At 44.0% G+C, this 24,289-nt stretch overlaps 1 protein-coding gene and 1 non-coding gene across 2 annotated transcripts in view; one reads left to right on the top strand and one right to left on the bottom strand.

Annotated features, from left to right (window-relative positions):
* The window catches only part of LOC106744814, a 206,166-nt gene that overhangs the window by 150,058 nt on the left and 31,819 nt on the right, over positions 1-24,289 (top strand). The gene's annotated exons all lie outside the window — the stretch shown is intronic.
* On the bottom strand, positions 37-109 carry Trnaa-agc. Its single transcript has one exon. It is a non-coding gene; the product is annotated as a tRNA-Ala (tRNA).

Here is a 24,289-nt window from a genome sequence, read left to right as displayed (position 1 = left end):
TCACTGTAATAATTTTCTACATAAAAAAAAAAACCTTGGAGGCGCCGGGTATCGATCCCGGTACCTCTCGCATGCTAAGCGAGCGCTCTACCATCTGAGCTACGCCCCCTCGTGGTAGAGTAACGAAAAATAGTGCAATTTCAGGTCTGAGTTTGCACATACGATGTGAAACTTTCTCCAATCGGCCTCTTAAGTTTAACGAACTAAAGAGAATCCGTCATTTAACGCGTTGATGGAAAGTTACGAGCGTAATCATCGCGATGGATTTCATTTTCCGAAGCGATGGCTGGGATACGCGTTGAATTCACGTTTTAATCTCACGAGATACGAATTTATTTCTGCAACAATTTGCAACAAGTAATTAACGATGATGATAATTTCCGATACGATCGAGACGATGAAGCTGGAGCTTCGATTTCGACGATTTCACGCTCCTGCGAACGTTTTATTGTCTGTCCCTTGTGTACAGATCTATTGCAGTCTTCGTGCGCTCTTTTCTTCAAGCTCTTATTGCTCTTTCTCAATATTCCCCCTTCCCCGTCCTTTCTTTTATTTCCGCAACAAGCACGAAATGGATATCCATTGTTCCTAATGAAAACAACACGGTGTGTCATTAACGAAGAAATAAAGATCGTCGAACGACACATGCGCGACCTGATGTCTCGCACTATAAAAGAAATTATTACCGCGATAACACGAGGCGAGACACACGCAGGATGTATTGCGCGACTCAGCTCGAACAAAGATATCCTGGGACGAAGGTCTAACGTGTCGAAAGGTCCCAGACTCCGGGGAGTGCACGTCGTGTATATTAATTTGAACGCATTTATGCGCCGCTCGAATATATCGGCGCAGGTGGCACTTTAGCATTAGCATAACGCTGTCTCAACCATTATTATTACAATTAAATTATTATTCCGTGAGCCTGGATTAACTTAATCTTGTCTTTAGCAGATGTATGTGCATGGAAAATTATGCAGACTGTCACGAGAACAAGTGGAAAGCTCTAATAGCTTATCGCGCGCGAAGCAATCGACATTGTATAATTATATATATCAGGGATAAGATTAGAGTGTATATTTTTCCTATATAACACGTTAATTATTGCATTTCATGTAGATAAGATAAGGTGACTCGGTCGTTAAGTACGTTCGTGAATTAAACAAAGCATATCGAGCATGATGTATCACGATTTAATCTACGAATGAAAATTCGAGAAGGTCGAGGATATCCGTTTGGGAGAAAAAGAAACAGAAAGATCCCCTCGATGCGATATTTTTTTCTCCCGGAAATTGTTGAATAGATTTTTCTTTAATGGGAGAGAGTTCACAAATTAATTCGTGATGCGACGAGGTTGTTAATACCGTTCGTTCCTCCTCGTCGAACGAGAGGGTAAAAATACCGGAGCGTGTTCGTTACGATTTATCGATAGTAATTCTCTTCTCCGTCGAGTAGGAAAGAAAGAAAGAAGGAAAAGAAGAAGAGAAGCGAGATATAGCCAGCCGATTCACCGATGGTTTTCCTCATTCCGATAAAATAAAGAAATCTCGCGTTATGAAAACGCGACTACTTTTCACTTTGTTGTGTCGCTTTTGCTCTCGGTGTGCAATGGTCTAAGAAAGATATTTCTTAATCAAGAGACTCGTTTTTCTCAGGTTTCATTTCAAGTTAATATAAATGCAGTTTTATAATGTCCTATGATCAAATTATCATAAGTTATCATTATTTATGATTTGTATTAGCTCATTTATATTTTTTATTATTATTATTTTATGTTTATTTCATTCAAAATAAAGAATTTTTTAGGTAAAAGTTGAATTCATTTGTTATTTTCTTTAGATATCGCTTTATTTCGGTGCTCGAAAAGCGATCATTTCATCCAAATAATTATGTTTTTTTCAGCGAGCACTTCGCTAAATCATTTTTCTTTATGAAAGACCATCTTTTAAGAATGTCAATTTACAGGGATTTTGTTTTCATTCAACGCGTTCAAAAGTTACAAATTTTTCCCCTCGAGTAGAAAAATCGTATGTATTTTTCCGTGTTTCCTCCAAAGAAAAAGATTTTATAAACATTGAAGGTTAACCAATATTTATAACCGAAAGTAAAGACCCGGCATAATGTCACAACTTTTTTCCGATTTTTTTACTTATACATAGCGAGAGAAGAGTGGTTTTATTCACAAATGATCCATAAATCACACGGTGAAAAACAGCGATTCATGCGGAAGGTTAAAAACAAAAAAGACATTCAGATGTATACATACAAAAATGTATATAAAAAATTATTTTCTTCTTTAATTAATTATTCTGCATTCTTGTTATATATTATTCTTTAATTAATTATTCTATATATAAAAAATTATTTTTATCAAGATTCAAAGTTTTGGCCGAAACGTTTACTTTCAAGCCATTATGCAACGGTCCGATCCCCTCCACCTCCTCCTCCCACTCATGTTGTTCCCCCTTACATAACGCAAAAAAGTGGCAGCACTATATAGCGTTAACGAACCTTTGTCCGCGATTTTATGATTCCGGTAAATAGCCGTTCGTGTCTATGAGATCGCGCAGCCGTGACGTTATTGCGGCCGAGGGACAAAGAGACGAACCGACGTTTTCCGGCGCGTCGTCGAAAGTTGCATAGCGCGCGCTATCCCCGGTCCATCCATCCCCTTAGCCGTCTCTCCCTCCTCTTCCCCTTCGCCCCGTTCACCTCTTCCGGCGGAAAAGCCCCAAAACGAGTAATACGGATCTTTTCGGAACTCGTCGCTTTCCCTCTCACACACGAGGATCGCGTGTCTTCGCCACGTGTGCGTCTGTCGTATTCACGCTCGGCGCCGGCCGCCCCGCAACAGCGACTCGCAAATTATGTGAGGAGTCTCTTAATCCAGAATAAAGACAAAAAACTGTTATCGCGCCATGCGAGTACTTTATCGCGCGGAAAAACAACGGTATTAATAAAATTACCATCGATTTATGATTCTCCCGTGTCCGATCCGATCTTTCTTACATTCGTTCATGTTAATTCGTTCCTTTTTAGTTGCTGTTGTTTTTATAGAATATTACGTCAATTATGTATAATTATGCCTATTCAGCAAGAGAAAGAGAGAGAGAAAGAGAGAGAGATATGTATAGAGAGATGCGTGAGGTGGCGCGTGGCGGGATTTCTGAAATTTATGGACTGCCGCGAAAGGCAAAGTCAAGTCACGTTACACGTGCCGACCACCAATGTCACGTCTTTCGATAAAACGCGTCATTCAAATGATCGTATTCGTTCCGCGTCGTTGCGGAGGATTTAATCTTGGTTTCTCGTAGCGTAAACAGGATGTTCCGCCGAACTTTCGATCTTAATTTTGCCGATGAATTCTTCTGTTGTCTAACATAGGACGGGATGTTTGCGTATCGATTCGTTCGACGTTCCCCGCAGTATGTAAGCCCTCTTGGCCAAGTAAGACGCTGTAAAAATTACGCAACCCTCTGTTCGGGGATCGAGCGATTTTAGGGTGCTCCTTATATCGATAGTTTTTATGAGCCCGTTTGGTATTGGGGTCCGGTCCATTTCGCGTATTTTCTTACTCAATAAAAAATATTGGCGCAACGTTTCTACTTTAGCGAGTTTATTGTAGGAGAGAATAAGAGAGACGGAAAAAATACATCAGAAGCGTAAAGATATTATAGCTCGGAATGGCGAACGGGGACATTCAAGACATTTTTTGTTGTCTCTGGAAAATGCCAGTTCACCGCTTGCGTTTTTACCGAGGTGATTTTATCTTCCCGAGTTTGTTAAATATATGCGTAAGTGAAGGCAGCATTGTTTGAGGAGCTCCGTTTACACATAAATTAAGCGAGGTAAAAAGTTTAGAGTCTTTGTTACTCAGTGCTCTTTTCGTTATTTCGTGGAATATATGTATATATATATATATATATATATATATATATATATATACTTTTATTAATATAATTTATCCTTTATTAAAAAATAGAGATTATATTTCCTATTATTCATTGTGAGGTTGGAGATGCGTTATATATTTCCCAAAGGAATTATGAATTTAAATTCAATATTGATCTTTCCTTCATAATATCTCACATGCATCGTTTTTTTAATGATAAATCCCTCGAATGATTTGTAGAATCTTCTCATGGCGAAAACCCCGCGTTGTTTCGTGTAGAAAAATCGTTTCGAAATGTCCTTCTAGGGGGCATCCGTGGTAATAACTTTACTCAAGCCAGCATGATCCTCACTCGGCGATCAAGAGCAGATGTTACGCAAAGTTTTGCAGTTAAGCGACGTGACTCATTGTCGTTGAACGTTCTTAAACAATTTTATATCGGTGTGGCTTTGAAGGCGGCTTAGCAGGAGATTACACGCAAGGACATCGAGGGATAGAGATATAGAACGCGCGACTTCGTGAAGTATAATGCGACGAATGAGTCACACTCACGATATGAACATATTTATGAGAATTGCAAAAATGCTTTCCCGCGTTCGCGACGAGTTTCTTGCATAACTATATGTAATATTAAAACGGCTCCCTCTCTCTCCTTCTCTGCCTGGTGTTTTACCCTCTTAACCGAAAAAAAGGTCATATTTGACGCACCGCGGAATCTCATTTTCTACTTCGCTCTGCGATATTTACACTTAATTGAACTTTATGCATGATTTTATTATTAGCAAATTTATACTCACGAAGCAACGAGTGTTTCTTTTAGAAATCGTAAATGTAAAATTTCTTATTCCCGAGATTTAATTTTTTTTTTCTGGTTGACTAGCACAGAAAGTGGTTACATCCGTTAAAATTGAAATTAACTCCCTTGCCTTCCTTTCTCCCTTGCCTTCCTTTCTAATTTTGTTTCGCGGAATTGTCCTTATATTTTGATATCGTGACTCACCGGTTACTAGTTAGCTGACCTTAGGAGTTTTCCGAGAGTATGATGGCACATCTTAAATATGCAAACGCACTCAATACGAAAAATAGCTGAAATGCTATAAAGTGTAACTTCTTGTCGTGTTATGAGTAACACGGCAAACGCGATCCGCATACGTATACTGATAAAAACACGTTTTCGTAGGTGGTCCTTTGTATCTCGGTTATCTGTTTTGCCGTTAACTCTACTGGAAATGTACCGATCGCGTCATGTATTGACAATTCCGCGATACGGTTTCGTGATTCATTTGTTAAGAGCAAACGCGTTTCTGCGTTTCTGCAGACGCGAATTTGGAAGAAATGAAAGATACGAGGCGACTGCATCGAAACATAATATTATTATTGAGAACATCTCAAACCAGAGTCCTCAGTCGTCAGTAGAATCGTCAGTAAATCATTTCAGCTTTCTCTCTTTAGAGCTATATACATATATATACACATATATATACAGGGTGTTCCAGACCAACAGGGATACTTCGTGAAAGTAGAAGATTGAAGTGAACAAAAGAATCTTCTACCAAAAAAATTTGTGTGTTATTTGCAAGATGACAAAAGGATTTTTTCTTCAAAATAGCTTAATCTACAAATATATGACAGCTGTTGTATTTAGCGACAGGTTCAAGGTTCAATATACTGATGTCCGTCTCTAGATACAACAGCTGTACATACTTGGAGATTAGGCCACGCTGAACAAAAGAGTCCTTTATGATTTTTCAAATAATAGGCAAATTTTTAAGTTATTAACACGTTGAATGCCGCCGGAACTTTTCACGATTCTGGTCTAAGAAGCCAATTTGATTTAATCAAGTAATGAAGCGACGAAGTAACTTGTAGTTGGCGTCCTGGGCAAGTAAACAATCTACGAGATATCTCGTAGTTAGCAGTCAACGTGTTAATTAAAGAAACCTCTATATATAACTATTTCCCATAATTAATAACTCGAGACTTTGCGTGTTGTTTGCAAATTAGTAGAATACTCCTTTTGTTCGTCTCAATCTGTTTTATATTCTCAAAATTTGTTCCTGTTGATCTGGCACATCCTATATATATATATAATCTTATCGTAGTATATTTTTAATTAGACATAATTGGACGACAAATTGCCCTAAGAGCTCCAATTCCCGAGCAAAAGGATATTTGATAGACCGCACGAAGTGAGTAGTGGTTCATGGACGGACCCACTGACCAAGAGAGAGCAAGAGAGAGAAAGAGAGAGAGAGAGAGAGGGAGACCGATGAAGCAAACTCTAGCTTCTCCCATTGACGAAGATCGCGCAAGGTAAAAGCAATTTTCGCCATTCGAGCGTGGAGCCGGTCATTAGTCATCGAGTCGCGGTAGACAAAACTTTCCGGTGGTTTCGTAACAGCTGATCCGTACAGCGAACGGAGAAGCTGCTCTCTTACTCCGTTATAACGGCAGGTCGCGTACGCGATGGAAAAAGGGAGGGACGGGCAAAGAAAGAGAAGAAGAAGAAACGCGCGATGGTGGAATAAATATATCGCTAAAGAACGGAACGAAAATATCGTGGAAGGCGGATATGAAAGTAGGAGGGTAGCAAGAGCAAAGTAACGAAGCGAGAAAGAGAGAAAGTCGGAAGGGGTGAACGTGAGGGAAAGAGAGGGAGAGCACGAGCCGATCGCGTGGAGAGAGAGAAGGAAAGAGCAGGAATAAACCGATATTGAATGGTGTTATGACAATGTGGCGAGGACGAAGTGACAATTAACACTAAGGGAATAGAGGAAGGGAGACGTCTTTTTCGTCGGTTATCGATTATTTAGCATATCGGGCGAACACCATTAGCCGCTATACTCAGCGCTACACCTAGCGTGGACAGGTAGTATTTTTAAGGTGTTCGCGTTGGATGCCGGGACACGTTCGTGAGTGGATCCCGAAAGTTCATCGAAGTTTGCCCATTACTTTCATCTACGGGTTCTCCGGACAATTTCAAGTTTTTCCTCAATGGAACTTCTACCGGCTTCGGTCGATTTCCTCACACACCGACGTATCCATCTTAATTTTGGGCATTAAATAACCCGGTGGTCAACGGCCGACGATGACGATCATTCCGTTACGCCAATAATATCCGCCTAAGTGATCTCAATCAACCGACCCTGTTATTCCCGAAATCGCGAATGGGGACACAAGCGGGGAGAAGGAAACAATTCGCTCAATTATGGGCAATCTACATTGGTCGGATCAATGCTGTAATGCGGAACAACAACAACAGGAGCCTAGGGAAGCAGAAACAACGACGGATCAAGTCAGCCCTTGTCATTCGTGAGGGATGAAATGGAGCGAAGGAAACGGAGCAGAGAGACAGTCGAGAGAGAAAGACGGAACGTTGTTCTAAGAGCGCACAGAGGCGAAATGATCGAGGAAGTGGGAGAGATGATCGAGCGATCGAGCGATGGCCGGGTGAGTAAGAGGAGAGGTAAAGGGAGGGAGAGAGAGAGAGATGGACACGCGCATGTGGAACGATTGCAGGCGCTACGGGATTGAGGAGGGAAAGGGGATCGAGGATATCCAAGCGACGGGTCTGTAATATCGTATCGCAGTGCCGTAACGAGAGGCGCTTTCCCGAGCGTTGACCTCTTCGCGCTTCCAATACTAACCTCGTCCAAGAGTGTCCCCCGCCTCCCGGGAATACGAAATAATAGAAACTTCAACGCTCGCGCGCGTTGTTGGGAGGAAAAGAGAGAGAGAGAGAGAGCAGTCGCCGAGGTCTCTCCTTTTTCTTCGCGGGTATCGCGATTCATCCGGAGTTCGCGTGGAAATTCGACGTGTCGTTGCGCAAATGTTAGATCCTCGGGAACTATCGCAGGGCGGAATTTTTACAGCGAATTCGGTTAGATGCGCGAAGATGCGCGTCGTATCTCAGAGAGCGTGTCGCGCACAAATTGACGCAAGAGCGACTCAGTCACCGTGTCGTTTGTGGCGAAATTTGCGGTAAACAGAAGAAAAGATGTAGAACGGAGATCGGCGTAACTTTCGGCAGAAAGCAAAATATCGCCGCTGTTGACGAGCGAATGTGAAGGAAGGAAATGTCTGTTTGGAACGAACACATATAGTAACGGGCAAATATCACTCCTCTCGTTCTCTCTCTATTTCTGTCTGGTATATCGAGACGGAAAATCTGACGACCCGACAATTCTAGCGCGTAATTTCGAATATATGTATATATGTGTGTGTGTGTGTGCGTTTAGGAATTGAATTCGCGGAACACCGCGAACAACATGAAACATTCTTGTTGCTCGCTCCTATTGGCTCCGTAAGTCGCTATCTATCTGTTTATCTATCTACTAATCCAGCGTATCAATTCGCGCATGAAACGCGTTTCCTGGAGTCCGGCACCTGTTCTGCGGCGGGCAGGTTGAAGGAACTGTCGCGTTTCGTCATGTCGCGTCCGAGAGGACATTGAAAAAGAAATTAGTATCAATGCAAGACTTGTTCTCACACATATAAGCTAAGAATATATAATCTTATACAAGCTAAAACTTGTTCGGTCTTACATAAAGAAATTCAATACAGTTCAAACAGCATATGTTATTCAAGATTTTCATCTTGAGCAAGGAGGAAAAAAATATTGAACAGAAAGGAAGAACTATATTTTCGAACGAAAAATTGTATCAACTTGAAGATATCATTCTTCCCATCTAATACTTTTTCCCTTTCAGTTCGCAAAAATTATTCTTAAATAACAAGAAGATGATTTTAGCGGAGCCGTGTAGAATTTCTTCATGTAAATAAGTTTTATCTTTATATAAGATTACATGCTATCACTGACATATGAGTCTCGAATTGATATTAATTTTTTTTCCACGCAGGGAAAGTCGGCGCATATGCGGTTGCGTTACTCATACCGGGTCGGTATGCTCTCGCAATAAAGCGTCCACTCGTAATCTCGCCGAAACTTCCCGGAGACCCATTGGTGTACCGGAATCCCGCGAAATGACTGTTACCGATATACAGAAAAAAACCCCAATTAGATAGAGCCCAGCTGTACGTCGCGCTCGTCAGTCTTTCCGCGAAAATGGCGTGTCTGCCATTATCGACGATAAACGGGGTCAGCTTGCATTTATTTTTTCCAACGATCGTCCGTCCCTCGCGGCTCCTTATCGAATTTGTGTGACGCGCTTCGTCAGCGCGTTTTCCAGCCTTCGATCGCCCCTCTCTCTCTCTCTCTCTCTCTCGGCTAATCGGAACGAAAACTATGCATAATATTGACGGCCATTTAAGATTATCGAGTAACGACTAATATCGCTGACCACGTCGATCGGCTCCTCGGGTATGATTTAATATCGCGCGCGAGCGGACGACACGCTGCCCCGTTTCCGCAAACACGACGGGCCACATCTCTGCGCAGTAGTTTATCGTCCGTATTACGGGCGTAGTGGCGTTCTCCCGCGGCGACATTTCGTGCCCGTAACAAAGACTCGTTAAAGGGCTCGCGGAAATGAAGGGTCGGTCCCTCCGGTGCCTCCGATCCTTCATTTCGCAGTATTCTTGGGAAACAAAGGAAGGAATCGGAGGTCTCTCGGATGTTCCTTCGTCCGCGATCCCCCGCACCGTAGGAACGTGGTTCTCATTGATCCCAACATTTACGATGTACGTAACTGTTATGCCGCATGATACGTTTCCTTTACGTAATTGAATTTCAGGATCCGCGTCTCTCTGCGCGCGGACGGGGAAGGATCGGTGCGGCTCTCTCCGTTCTTTCGCCCGCTCGATTTCGATCTCCCCCCGACTAACGAAGGGAAGTGGATCCAGTTTACGTTCTACTTCGTTAACACCGCGCGAATAAAGTCGCCCGCTCGTGGGAGAGAGAGAGAGAGAGAGAGGTGTGTCTTCGCTCGTCGGTGACTTCGTATCGGCGACACGATTAATACATCTTCCGCGGATTGGCTCGATATCGACGGTATTATAATCGTCAGCGCGGTTGCAAAATGCTAGAGATAAACGCGCGGTGAAAGTGTATAGTTGAATAGTTGTATAGTTGAAAGAAAAATACGCCTTTTCGACGCGCTCGCGATAGATGAGAGATCGGTGAAGTGAGATAGTTTATCGCCAATCCGGAAATCACTCGGGTAATTTCGCCATTTGCACGTTTACGATGCGCGTCTCTGATTTCTTTGAGGAGAATTTCCGCTTGAATTGCAGAACGGGGCCGGGTTAGAAAAATTTCATCGACCGTCTTTATGTAATGAAACTTATTAATAAAGTAATACAGAAGTGTCGACCCGTAGCGCTTAACCTGTCGATATCTTTGCATTTCTATAAATATGACGATATCAGAACAGGTTGTTTGTTCATTGCATCTCTGAAGTTTTGTGTTGAGCAACTCGCTCGATTTCTCGGCGCATGAATATTCCCGAAGGCGCATCGGAATTTCCGATACGACGTTTTCAGTTCGAATTAATTAGAACACCGTGTGAATGGTACACTTATTTTCTCAACCTATGGAAGAAACGAAATTCACAATCATACGTCACGATTAACGCACGCGAGCGGCCAATTATTCTTTCTTTTTCAATCTTGCGCGTCAAGTCCGCGTTAAATCTTACGAGTGCGCGTTTAATTATTACTTTCGCCTATTTTTTTCTTTTTTTTGTACGTAACAGCAGGTTCTCGTCGTAATTCTCTTTCACGCGATTGCGATAACGGTCGGGAAATTGCACGAGCGGTTCAACGAGCGATTCAGCGGCGACAAAATATCGTCCCTCGCGCGACCCTTAAATCGGCATGTAGCGATATACGTCATCCGCGCGATTATACATTTAATCGCATGACGAAACCGTAGTTATCATCCAGAGCGCTCTTTCTTTCCCTCCCCCCTCTCTCTCTTTCTCTCTCTCTTTCTCTCCGGCGAAACCATACAAGTCGTCGTCGTCGTCGTCGCCGCCGTTATGAATCGCACTGTGCCGATAACCAGATGCGACTGATATATTTAGCACGGTTAGTACCTTGTTGCTAGGCATCAGCTGATCAGACCGGCCGCCTGCGCACGCAGGGCTGTACTTTACCACGTGGCCTTCCTTATCCTTCCTGATTCCTCGCCACACCTTGAATCTATATCTAGATTTCGAGATCCAAAAACGAAATTATACATATTCGTAGTGATCGGATCGATGCAACATAAATAATATATCGTAAACAGAATAAAAAGAGAATAAAATGGAGGGAAATTGGAAGAGAAAAACAGACGCAACTTATTTATGACAAATTGACGAATCCTCGCATGGAAAGCTGAAGTGGCAGGACGTGAACGGAAAGATGATGTCACAAGTGGCTCAAATGTACGAATGTATGCATTTCGTTCGATTAAACGAAAGAAAGGATACAAAAATCACATATAAAATGATCAAAGAGCAAGAATATATTCGTGAAAAATGTAATCATACAATAAACAAACGTCTTGCTGATAAATCAGCCCTAACTTTCCTCGTGAGAACGATTTGAACATTCCATTTCTCTTTTCGGTACCGTTTGAGGAAAGACGAGCCGGTTCGAGGGAATCAATTAAACTTCAGGTTACGCAAGCCCGTACGGTTGATCGTAACGACTCTATGCATATTGACCGGAGAGAAAGTAGCAGTATCGCGGGGTCGGCCGACGAGTCAAAGTTCTCGTTCCTCGGCCGAAAATCCGGCTTCTCGCAGTGGTATACGTGAGAGGCACGCGTCTCCGGCGACACGTCGCACATCCCTGTCACGACCAATAACAGACGGACAGAACCGGCGTGCCTTCTCCCACTACGCACCGCACGCGCAGTCGTTCCGCTGTTCTCGGCACTCCACCACCCGGCAAGCTGCCACATGATCGCGGTTTCGTTCGACTACACGGGACATCGGCTGGCAGCGTCAGTTAGCAACCGGCTCTCGTCTGGCACGTCTCGTCTCGCGTCTCCATCTCTTCGCATCGCGACACGGACCCGGTAATGTTGAACGTAACCTGATTCTCTTCTCCTCGTGGAACCTCCTCGCCGGAGTGTGCGATCGCCGTGTGACGCGCCCCTGCTCGTTTTCCGCTTGCTCCTCTTTTCCGTTCGTTCATTCGTTCGCGTCTTCATTGTCTCCGATTCCGGAGCGCGCGCGCGCGCGCAGGAGACGAGCCTCTCTCGCGACTCTGTGATATATTATGACTGGTAATAGCCGCGTCACGGCGGTACAGCTTCCTCTGACTAGTGACAGCTTACGGACGTCTCGCGCCGGTGCCGGCTCGGAGCTCAGCCGCCGGTGATAATAGCTCGTTCGGAGATCGTCGTCGCGCGACTTATCGTCGGTGGAAGAGAGAAACCGAGGTTAAAGAGCGATAGATCGGGAACGGTCGAGACCAGGCGGCCGTGCGTATATCCCCCACAGTGTGTTTATTCAAATCCGTCAAGATTCCTGTGGCCAACGAGAGCGACCCGTACCAGGTGGCGGATACGATCGCGAATTGTGGTGGTGCCGCCAGCATGGGTCAAATCGGGACCGAAGTGAGTCTCCTTTTCATTCTTCTTGTCATTTTTCGCTCCCCTTTTTTTGTTTTCTCTAGGGGATTTCCCGTCGGTCTCGATCGAGGCGAGGTCTCGAACACGCAAGTATCGGCTTTATGTACATCGCCATTGTCGGTTAGAAATGTTCGTTATTTTCGGCCTTTTTTCTGCAGTAAACGCGTCACGTAGATTCTCGAGGAAATTCGGGCGGAAGCGCACGTGCGAATTCGCCGAATCGACATCGGCGATGTATATCTTCGCAACAAGTGGAAAACAGCCTCGTTCGAGAAGATTCCATAAAAGATTCCATGAGATCGTAGAAGTGCCTGCCGGCGCTCGGTTTCCCGTTTCTCCGCGAAATATCGAGCACTTTGTTACACCAAGAGCATTTAAATATTTCTTACGGAAAGCATGCGTTTCCAGACTCAACCCTGCTTTATATCTCGTCTCGTGTTATATTCCTCGCACTGTTCGGCATTCTTTTGTCATTTAGAATAGCGTTGTTTTGAGTATATGCATATAATGGTTTACGCTTGCCGCTATCTACTATCGCCGTCTGTAAGTGTTTTCAACAGCTGGCCGGACGAAATAAAATAGCTTGCCACTCGATAAAAAACGTGTCACGCTGCTCCGTTGTTTCGTCATACGGTCCGTTGTTTCGTCATACGGTCATTTTGTTTCATACGAGACATATATACATACATTGTACGAATAAATATGATCGATCCACACGTTTAACCGCAAAGAAGATATACTGACAATTCAATTGTATACGTCTGTGCGAATGTTATGTTCAAAAGTTGAATCGGACGACGCAAAATTATACCGAAGTTACAAGGAACGTCATTTTCGACGCTGCGCTCGATATATTCCTCTCTGCTCGCGCTGGCAATTGTTGTCGGCTTTCTTTCCGGTGCACACGTGCGCTCGGCTCATTCGGAAAGTCACCGAGACCTTACGGCTCATCGGCAGAAATAGAGTATAATAATGTGACGGGAGCGAGCGTACGGTCGGTCGAGGGAGGACGAGGAGGATATAAAAAGAGGGAGTCGAGAAAGACTCCAAACCAGTAGAAAGAGAGGGAGACGGAGGAAGTCGCGTGATGCGTCAACGCCGGTGGTTGGTCAGAGGCTCGGATTCACAGTGACGATCGTCATTCTTCCCTGTTTACACGTTTGCCTCGCCATCCGAGACCGTCTTTACCTAATTAATCACGGACCGATCTCGACACGAGATTCTTGCGCGCGTCTATTCGGGGCCCCAAGCCCTTTTTCTTTCTCGTGAAACGGCACTCCCATTCTGCCGAGAAAAAGACTCCCATAGTTGCGAATGGTTAGTTCCGTCCTTACATAAGAGCCCCGCAATAATCGTATATGAAGTAGCCGCGGACGATATGTGCCAAGTGCGGCGGTCGAAATTTTGGCATGTGTCTAGGCAGAGTTGGGTCAGCGCTAGTATAGACCCACGAAACGAAATGACTTGTTTAGGGAAACGTGTTGCATCATGTTCCACGTGACGCGATGCTTTCTATTTCCACTTATCATCTATGAAAAAGGGCGATCCGTCGGATCTCACTTTCGTATGTATTCCATGTAATTTCTATTTCAAGATACGTACACATTGCGTCATGTATGCCTCACCGTTCCCTGTATTAAAAGTTGCACGTTTTCAAGCTTGTGCATGTTCGCATAAGATCGCGCATTGAAAGAAAAAAAAAGTGCTATATTCAAGTAAATAATTACTCTAATATTCCGTTTTGTTTGGATTGAGTAAATTTTACCTGGATCAAGTAAATATATATATATATATATATATTACTTGAATGCACTTTTTTCTTTCAGTTTACTTCAAAATTTAATTGTGAGATATAAGGTTTATTTTATAGAAAATAAACCTTATTTCTATGAAATACATTTTATTTCTGTGAAATAACTTGCGAATAAATTTTTTTGATATTTTTTTTTCCCTCAATGTAGGATTATAATAGCTCCGATTATAACGATTTTACCTCATGTGCGCACGCGTAAGGCTGAAAATCGTGCTATTTTCGATCTAGCGTATAATAAGACGTACGTGACGCGATGTGCATGTTTCATTAAATTTCCCAACGTGTTTTGCTGAAAGCGCCGCTGTTTTACCGAATGCACTGCTCTCTGTCTTGCGACAAACCGCATTCAGAGACGCTCGGGACTGAAACGCAGCCTTCGATTTTATTTCCGAGTGTGCGATCGCGATCGCGTGAATCGCGCCCGAGTTTTGCACGACGATTTCCAGACGACGGTCTTTCGTGCTCTTACGAGAAGTGGGGGTGTTTATCGTCGATAACGACGAGAGTACACTCATGAGCCCCCCCCTCCTCCCCCGCGCGGCCCGCTCGCGATCTAAACGTCTTTCTTTCTTCTTTCGTTCGCTCTCCTCGATCATTCCAGTCCACTGACTAAGTGGTACGCGTGGTAATTAATTCTACTCGAATGAAAATGTCGCGATATACACACCTCAGACCGCGATCGCGGTTGAAACCCGGTGATTGTTGGCCACACGTGTGTCGCGCCGATAAGCGATCTTCGGTGACTGGTAATCGAGCGATAAATCGTGATCATCGAACTTAATCCCGCACAATAATCGTGTTTTTTACACAGTCCTCGAGACTGTAATATCGATTCTCGCGATGACGAGCGAGAAGTTTCTATAATAACCTCTGACACGACATACACGTTAGCGATTCTTGAGAGACACGACAACTAATATAAATAGCGATCAAGTAATTTGAAAACATGGCAATTCGATGAGCCACGATTTATTCCCTCCTTTACGCAACATTCTTTCTATGTGCATAATTCCAAAGGTATATATCATACATTATCTTCCGTCAGTTATTTTCTGCATACACTCGATCGGTTTATTGTCAGCCGGTCGTGATGCACGCGTCGGTTAAATTATGGGCGAGATAGCGTTAAGAATAGTCAGCCAGTCAGCCAGCTCTCGCGACTGGAACTGCGGATTTAAATATTTTCTAAGGACTCGTGAGATACCCAGTTAATAATGCCGGCGCGCATATTCATCAGGATCTATTTTTATGGCTACACGAACGTGCCATGAAATTAACGGGCTTGTGTATTTGGGAAGCAGCTGTGTTTTCGCATAATTTGTCCTTCGTAAATGCGTGCAAGGCGGTGGCACAGGTATTTTCGATCTTGTGTCAGCTTCATCCCTCTTTCGTCAGTCGGTGACATCATATTGGATTAAGAAACGCTTCCGAGCGCACACGAGACACTCTGCAATGAAACATTCATGGTTTAATCACGTAATTGTTTGACCATTTTTCGTCGTAAAATCCAAACGAGCGGAGGACCTCGGCATATAATCTGGTAATCACGTAGTGATGAAATCCAAAAAAATATTACGTTCATTAAAGCGAGTTATTACGTTAACTTAATCTCATCTAATTTCAATAAAATTATTAATATCGAATAAATAGTTCTTAATGCGCTCAGAAATAAGAAAAACATTTATATTTTTTGAATATATTTCTATAATAAATATATTTTTATAAAAAATATACAATTTATATGTATAAATATATTAATATTTTATTTAAATATATAAAAATATATTAATATAGAATTTATACATATAATTATATTAATATAACGGTATGTTTGCGAAAAACGAAGGACTCCTCTCTCTCTCTCTCTCTCTCTCTTTCTTTCTCACTCGCACATACAGTTTTATCTACATGTTTTTCTGTTATTATTGGTTTTTTGTTCCTTGCACAAAGTATATCTCGCAACAACAACAGATCGAGACAGACTCGGTATCAGTATAAATGTCGGAGCAGCGTTCTCCGACCGTTTGCCATTTTTCACACATTCTCTGTGTTGACTTATTGATGCGAAAAGCGCTAAGTCAAAGTGCTCTTAAGTCAAGGTAATCACTCCTGTGACGATATTGGAGATACGAGAACTCGTTGGGGATCGTTAGTGGTTGCGACGATATTGTTGTTTACTTAGGCTAATTTTCAGCAACCGTGTAGACGCACTCACGATATTCACAGGCGCGGGATTGCTTTCTCTTTACGCAATAATTGAAGCGACGTGTTGAATGTGTACTTGGTAGATAGGGAATTCAACGATATAGCAATGATTAGCTCGTGTGCGAGCGAATACGTGATTTCATGACGCGCATGACTGGTTTTGCCGTGTGAACGATTCGATACTCGTACTCGAGTGTGTCTTGTATTTAACATAATGACTTATTGGAGCTAACAATAGAGGTAACGCAACGCACGAAGCTCCGTCTCTCATCCGACCGTATTATAATCACAGTAATAATATCTTGCAACGAGGTATATTTACGCATGATTATATCGCGTAGCGAGCCAAATGGAAACGATATACGGTAGCCCGACTATAGGAGCCTCGATCAGAGAGTGCGCGAGTATATGATTAGCGGGATTAGCGTCAGGTAGGATGAATGTGAAGCGACGTGAAAATATCCGATGAAGCTCTAATTAATCGTAATCGCGAGTATTCGGATTCGTAGAGCAGCGATCAATTGAATCTCGTGGAACAGCTCGCCTTGAAGGCCTTGATATCCGATTTCCCGGCAAATTATCGACGATTTGCTAGCAAAAGCTCGCACTGACAGAAAATTATAATTATTTTCCACGCCGAACATATCCTTCCTTTTATTTTCATCACAAAAATAGTCCGAAGAACTATTTTTTCCAATAAATGTTGCTATAGTATCAGTGATAATAACCTTACATGCGTACTGCTATGACTATAAAACATGTTTAGCGCCGAAAATAACTATAATTGTCTATCGGTGCATGAAAACTGTACAAGAAGGGTGACGCGGAAACGCGTTACTTGGGTCTGCTTGCATCAGCAGCTAGGGTGAAATAAGTTCGGCCCTGCGACCCGTTGTCTTTTTCTACATAGATCATAGTCTTGCTGATACGGAACGGGGAAGAAAAGTTAACCCGACTAAAGTTAGCTTCGAGCGACGAGTTAGCGCAGCCGGCCCTTACTTACCTTTTTTTTTTTCCGACAAAGGGTGTTGGAAAAGGCGAAAGCGGGTAAGCCACTATTACTTCCTCTCCTTGCCAGCCTCGCGTAATCTCACCATTAACGCCATCACAACGGACGTCAACGCTCGCTTTCGCACTTCGAACGTTTCCCTCGCCGTGCGTCGCCGCGCGCGCGTTCTCGTTACGCGATCGGACTCGGCGGTTCTCCGTGTATGCTGGAAATAGAAAAATTCGCACGAGCCCGCAGCGGGTTTGTTTCACGACCCGTCCTTTCCACCGAGAGAGGCAAATTAGTTGGAATTAAACGCCCTTGCGGAACGCCAGGCGCGGCTCGTCTATTTTTATCATCGCGCGTTCGATTTCTCCTCATCTCTTCCCGGCCCTTTCTTTTTCGTCGCCCTCGACACGCCCGACGAGTCCCATCGCACGCCGCTGGGTCGTATCCCGCCGGGACACGATTATCGAATCTTCTTTTTTTCGTCTTCGTCTCTCCCGCCCGACTCCCATTCTCCAGCGAACTTCTCTCGGTCCCTTTCGAGCATATACCTGTCACGATTGCTTATATATATACGCGAGAGTGCTCATTTTGGAATTCTCTTCCCTCTATCGTATGAGAGAGTCGAAAGGCCTCGATAATTTGATGCACAGAATTGGAAATTGATGGCGCTTCTTTCTTTATTGTAATTTATAATTAGATTTTTTTCGCGCTTACACCATGAATCTTTTTCAATATCTTTGCGATTCCTACGATACCTTAAGGAATTATCATAACACTTCGAGTCATATAATATTATTAAAACAGGTGAATTCGAATTTTGCACAAGGAAAAATATTATTTATTGCCGCGAAGGAAAGCAGTTACTCAATTGATTTATTTTTTTCCTTCAAGTAATAGTTATCTTAAGTATTTTCTTGATAAGAATATCAAAATATACCCATCACAAATATTAGAAAAGCTCGTTATCATTTACTGGAAAGCAGAATTTGCTCTCTCTTCTGAAGAATATTATAAACTTTATCGAAGGGAAGTGAAATTTCGGTTGATTTGAATAAGTAAACCGAAGTTTTAGTTTTAGTGTTTTAATTTAACATTCTTGGTTGAAGTGTGCTAAACTTACTAAGATTCAGATTATATTTTAGACACATTTGATAACTCACGGGAGAAATACTTGAAACAAGAGAATATTATTTTCTTGAATGCAGTATGTATCTTTTCGTGTGTAGAACAAGTGAACTAACACTTTAGAATTAGGTGAAGGATAAGATTTCCACATGTCTGTTAGCGCTTTTCTACGCGATAAGCAAAAACTGAATCCTTCGGTTTAAAGAGCCCGTTTAGGAACTTTATCGCGTGTCCAAGTTGTCCAAATGATCTCAGTTTTCGACAAGCTGTATCGCCGCGTCCGACCATGCGTGTGGGCGTGTTGTGTGCGCATTACCGAACAACCAGCGCGTAACAGTTCGTAGCGCGAACCTTTCAATGTTACTCGCGGTACGCAAGCGCGAACGAATTTCGCATTTTTCACCGTTTTACGCATTTCAGCGCTTTTCCTTCGTCTCGTGTTTTTTTTTTTTTATTTTAGAAAGCTTTCCCAGGAACGGGGAAAATAAACGCCTCTCCTCGCTCTCTTGCCTCTTTCCCTTTTTTCCTCTCCCGTCCTACCGCTATCGTGCTCTCCTCGCCGCGCTTCCCCGACGTCGTAAAATTGTTTTCCAGGCGCAAACTGGTTCCCGAGATCTGGGTTCTGGTTTCCAGCGCGTTGTTTACGCGCGGTCATGGGCCGCCTTCGCTCTCCTCCAGAGGAGGATCACGCTGCGGGACTGTACCGGCAGGTTTCTCTCGACAACTCCTCCTTTTTTCCTCCCCTTTCCTCCCTTTTTCCTTTTTGCATCATCTCGACGATGGTGAACCTTTCCTGAATGAGAGACGAGGATCCTTTCTTCGACCGGGCCACGGACGCGGTGATTCGAACTGCGCTCGCCTATCGTGTTCGGTTTTATCTTTTTCTCGCGACCGGTGGGCGAACTCGTCGTATAAATTTTATTTCCGCCACGTAACGTCCCGATTGCGTAAGAGACGTCTTATCGTCGACTTGGTGCACGGAAGACGCGCGGTGTAAACCTGATTCTCGAGGTCCGGCGAGTCCCCGAGGCACCAGGTGAAAGGTTCTGTTACTCTTCGCGCGGTGATTCGCCGCGGATCAGCGTCACGAGGAACCGTTCTCAAGGATCGTACACAACGAAGTTACGAGATCGAGATGTAGCTTTACAGGTTTTTTTTTTTTTCGAGACACCCATATTCTCGTCCATAATCTCTCTATTCGCCGCAATCCGGCGAGACGGGAATCGCGCCCGAGCTGGAATCCCTCGCATAGTTTCCTAGTTGGGGATCGGAGACGTGGGTCTTTGTGCCTCTCTCGTGCACCGGCCTCGAATCGGCCACTGGGACACAAGATGCCCCGAGAGCGACGAGGACGGACCGAGTGCGAAGAACGAGGGAGAGAAAGAGACGGGGGAACGTCTGGTCGTCACGTGGCGGCCCGGCAATCGATACGATGACGTCGACCTCACCGTCGGACCAATGAGGCGACGCCCCCACCCGCCTTGGCTATAACAGTACCATCTACTGATAAGAGAAGAGCATCGAACTCGCGAGTTTCCTTTGTTCACGACCTCGCTCCCCCACCCCTTTCGCCTCTTCTTCTCTCCTCCCCCTCCCCGCCTCACTCGTATTTTACAGCCGAGTTTATTTCCCCTCCGGCGTTTCCCTCCCTCTCGCCTCATCTTTCCCCCTCCCCCGCGCAACGCGGTACCTTATTTTCCACAGGGTATCCCGGCAGTTTCCTGACCTTAATTTTAGTAGCGAAAACTCTTCGAGAAATTCGACGGCGACTTTTTCTCCGGGGAAATTTCCACGGGCGAAAGTGAGTATTAGCGAGGGAAAGGTCGACGCTCGGGGGTCAAGAATTTGTTAACAGAATTAAAGGGGAGCGCGTTTTGCATTGTCCTCCGCGCCCACTGGGTCGTATCGTTCTTCGCATTGAGCTACTTTTCGAAGCGACGGTGATGAAACGATGATTATACGGCATTTGGCGCCCGTGACGAAGCGAAGGAGACAGGCGGAGGAGCGTTGGAAAACTGGCGGGAGAGCCGACTCGAGAGGGAATCGCTCGAATTAAATTATCGGATTTTATTCGAGTGGCCTTGATGCGGCTCGCCTGACAGGCGGACGCTGCGCGAGTCGCCGGTATCGGTGGATACGTCTCGAAGCAGAGAGAGAACACTCGCGTGACTCGGCCTAATGGGCGAGAAAGACCTCCGCTTTCTGCCGATTAATTTGTTTGCTCGTGCGTTGAATAACTCGCGAAAATTCCGGTGACGCACATAATTAAGATATTTCATGCACGGCGCAAGACGCGTAGGACGGCGTGATGCGCGCGTTGCTGTGTATCCGCTTCGCTTGTACAATTTTTCACCGTCGGGAGGAATATCGTAAGAATATGATCGCCTTTTTCGGCGAACGTTTAACCGTTCAGCAATATTACTGTGTAAATATTGTATTAATTTACTGTATTAATTGAAAACGATATTTTTCCACACATCCCCCATCTATATTTGATTATCGTGCTCGAAGAAGAAAAATACCGCTGCAACGCGTCCTTTCTTTTATTCCGATATATTAATATAAATGAAACATGTTTTGACAGACAGCCCCCGCGGTGTTTTCCTCCTCCGTATAATTTTATTTGAAGAGGGATGAGGCGCGTTTTACAATATCTCTTTTATCCCTGTATATCTCATTTATCTCGTATATTACCGCCATTATAATACACTCGTTGAGTGTTTTCGCATTTTTAGCGCGCCAGGAAAGAAATACGTCCATTTGGAACATCTCTGTTCTTTTTATCATTCTAACGCGTGATCGTTCAAATAGCTCTCTTCCGGAATATCAGGTGAAGCATAATGGGTCCTCAAGCTGACCTTGAGTATTCAACATCGTAGCTAAAAACTTTTATGAGACCGTTCATTAAGGCTTAGATCCTCGAAAGAGATGTACCGCGTCAATAATAACCGAACAATCGGTATTCGTCGAGTGTACAGAGGAAGCTGAATTCGAGAGCGTCCTTGAGGATTGTGTGACACGTATAGTCGGCGCGTGTAGTCGAGAGTCGCGCCTACTATTATTCAGTCCTGGATGGTCCTCACACACAGCCAAGTCGGTCTGTATATATTTTTGAACCAGCGACGTAGCTATCATGCAGCAAAAGGGTTGCCTATAAAAAAAGTCCCTTTTTTCCTCGAATTCACATTGTAAAGAAAATGTTTCCCGCGAGTATTTTCATGCGAATTGTTCACTAGATTCTCGACCAGTAAGTGCTTATTCTGGTTTACATATTTACTCTGAAGGATCTGTTAACAAGGTTTTCACCCTGATTCGTTTGACAGTACCTACGATGTGTATTGAATTAATGACTAAGGCTGCGATATAATCTCAGGTTGATCTCTATAAAGAAAAAAAAGAAATGGTCCATTAGTGAACTTTATTGTTCCCGACCGCAAGGGATAACGACTCGTATCCACGCCACTGTGTCTGACTGGTGGTGCCCTTCGCTAGGAAGAGAGAGACTGACTTCCTCGTTAGCTTTGAACAGGTTTGGACAAGTTGTAGCCAGAAAACCGGTGCGCTTTTATACGCGGGTATAGTGGAAGGAAAGCTTTTTCCGTGCTGGTTATTTGGTAGCTTTCACGTCAATGTCGAAACGGCACAACATCCCAAGTAAATTTAGGGAACAACAATAAAAACGAGTATTTTTCAAAAGCCATTCGCACACAAATTTCATTTATTGAATTATCAAGCTCACAGTTGTATATATATATATATTTTTTTTTATCAAATCGTCAAAAAGTCGCTACACAACTTTCCGGAAATTTCTTCGCACGAACGTGGCCCTACTCATCCGTGCAAAATTTATCGAACGAGCTACACTTCTCACGAGCGTCCGAAAACTCGTACGGATCTGCCGCGGGATCGCGACTAATTTCCTTTCGTCTCGCAAAGGAAGGAAAAACGATGTCGCGATTTTGCGTATTAAATTGCGCAGACATCCGTCATGCTCACAGAGCACCATTTTTCATCGATTATTCCAGATTCAGCGCGCCGTTTCGCGTCGTCGCGATGGTCGCCGATAAATCTCGCGCGCGCACCAGAGTAATTTCTTTATCGTTCCCGCGTTGTTTTCCTCCGGCCGGGAAGAGGTATTTTTCACACGTCCTTTGCTATCGAGCGAGCTCTAGCGACCCACGCGGAGATAGTCGACTTGCTCTCCGCACGAAACAGTCGCGCACTTTTTCTCAGCTGTCGTGTCGAATGTCGAAATGTGTAGCAAGTGGCGTTTGTACGCATGCACGCATTCACTCATTCACGCACACAAGTACACGTTGGACTTGCTTTCTTGGTTATGCTTTAAATTCTCGTCTCTTCCTTGCTCTCGCTTCTTCGAAGCATGTGTGCACGCTCTTGTATATTTTTATTTAACATTTATTCATATTTTATTCTTATTCCATTTTCCTCATTTTGCTCGAATGCCACTTTGAGCATTCATCATGTAATTCCTCGGTGCTTCTTGGTGATTCGAGAAAAATATATGTATAAATAATTACATATCATAACTATAAGTCTGTTGCCGTTAAATGAAGTCTACTACCTTTTAAAAATTGTTGAAACCCTTATTGACCCTCCCTATTTGAACTTGAGTTCTTGCTGTAGCTTTTCCATTCTTTTTATTGTATCTTCATTTATTAATATATTTAATATTACGTTTAATAGTTTGTTGTATCAGCCTATTATAGGTAATTAACTGGTTTATAATATTACTTATATTTAGTAGTATTATACTTTATCTCTCCCCTCTCCCCCTCTTATCCCTTTTTGCAACTCGTGTATAATATATTGTATTAAAGGGATTGTTTCCCGTTAATAAACGGATAATAATAACAATTATAATATCGGGAAGGAGAGAGGTTTTGTGTTAATTGCGCTTGACCGAGAATGACGGGTCGGCAGGGTCGGCTCCTCTGACTGGAGTGTCGCAACGCACTTTATTCGCGCGCGCACGCACGGCACACTCGCGTGACACACGCGCACGATAAGGCCGGCAACGTTCCTAGGCACCGCGCTACTGGCAGAAGACGTGTTGTTTTAGGCCAAGCAAACAAGTGCCATAACCTCGGCTCACAATGCCGTCTCACAGCAGGGCGCAGCGGTGGCTGGGTTTATCGTTTCGCTTAAAAGGATGCGAAATCCTCACCACTTGCCGAGGAAACTGCTCCTCATAAACATGGCGGAGCGGAAAAGTATGTTTGCGCATTGTACGGCCGGCGGAACGACGGTGTCCCGTGTTGCCGATGTGTAATAAGGCGGTCGCACCGTTCCGCACCGTTCAATCGCTTCTTCATAACGCGCGCGGGACGGCCCGCGTGCGCAAAGTCGTATAACTTTTTATCGATGATCGCTCCCCGTAATAGCACGTCATCGTGCGCCGATAAGCGGCCGAAAAGCGAGCATTATCGCGACAAACATATTTTCGAAAAGCGTGTCGATGACCGAAGTGTATCTCACGGACGCGTTTAGCACGTGCAGTGCGTGTTCTTTTTTTATATCGTTATATAAACGAGCTCGATAACCTCCGTAATGCGTAAATTACCTCCGCCGAGGTAAGACCGCCCAAAGTGATGATGAAACAGATGCAATTTGCATCGTAACGCGTGCACGCACACACGCGTACACACACGTACACGCGCGCGCAATTTCTTCTCGATCATTTTGAATGGGCGATATAAATCGAGGTAGATAAAT

The sequence above is a fragment of the Dinoponera quadriceps genome, unplaced genomic scaffold (genome assembly GCF_001313825.1).
Source record: "Dinoponera quadriceps isolate SergipeBrazil2010 unplaced genomic scaffold, ASM131382v1 scaffold1308, whole genome shotgun sequence".
Lineage (NCBI taxonomy): Eukaryota > Metazoa > Arthropoda > Insecta > Hymenoptera > Formicidae > Dinoponera > Dinoponera quadriceps.
The sequence above is the reverse complement of the archived record's forward strand: the minus strand, read 5'-3'. Positions and strand labels throughout refer to the sequence as shown.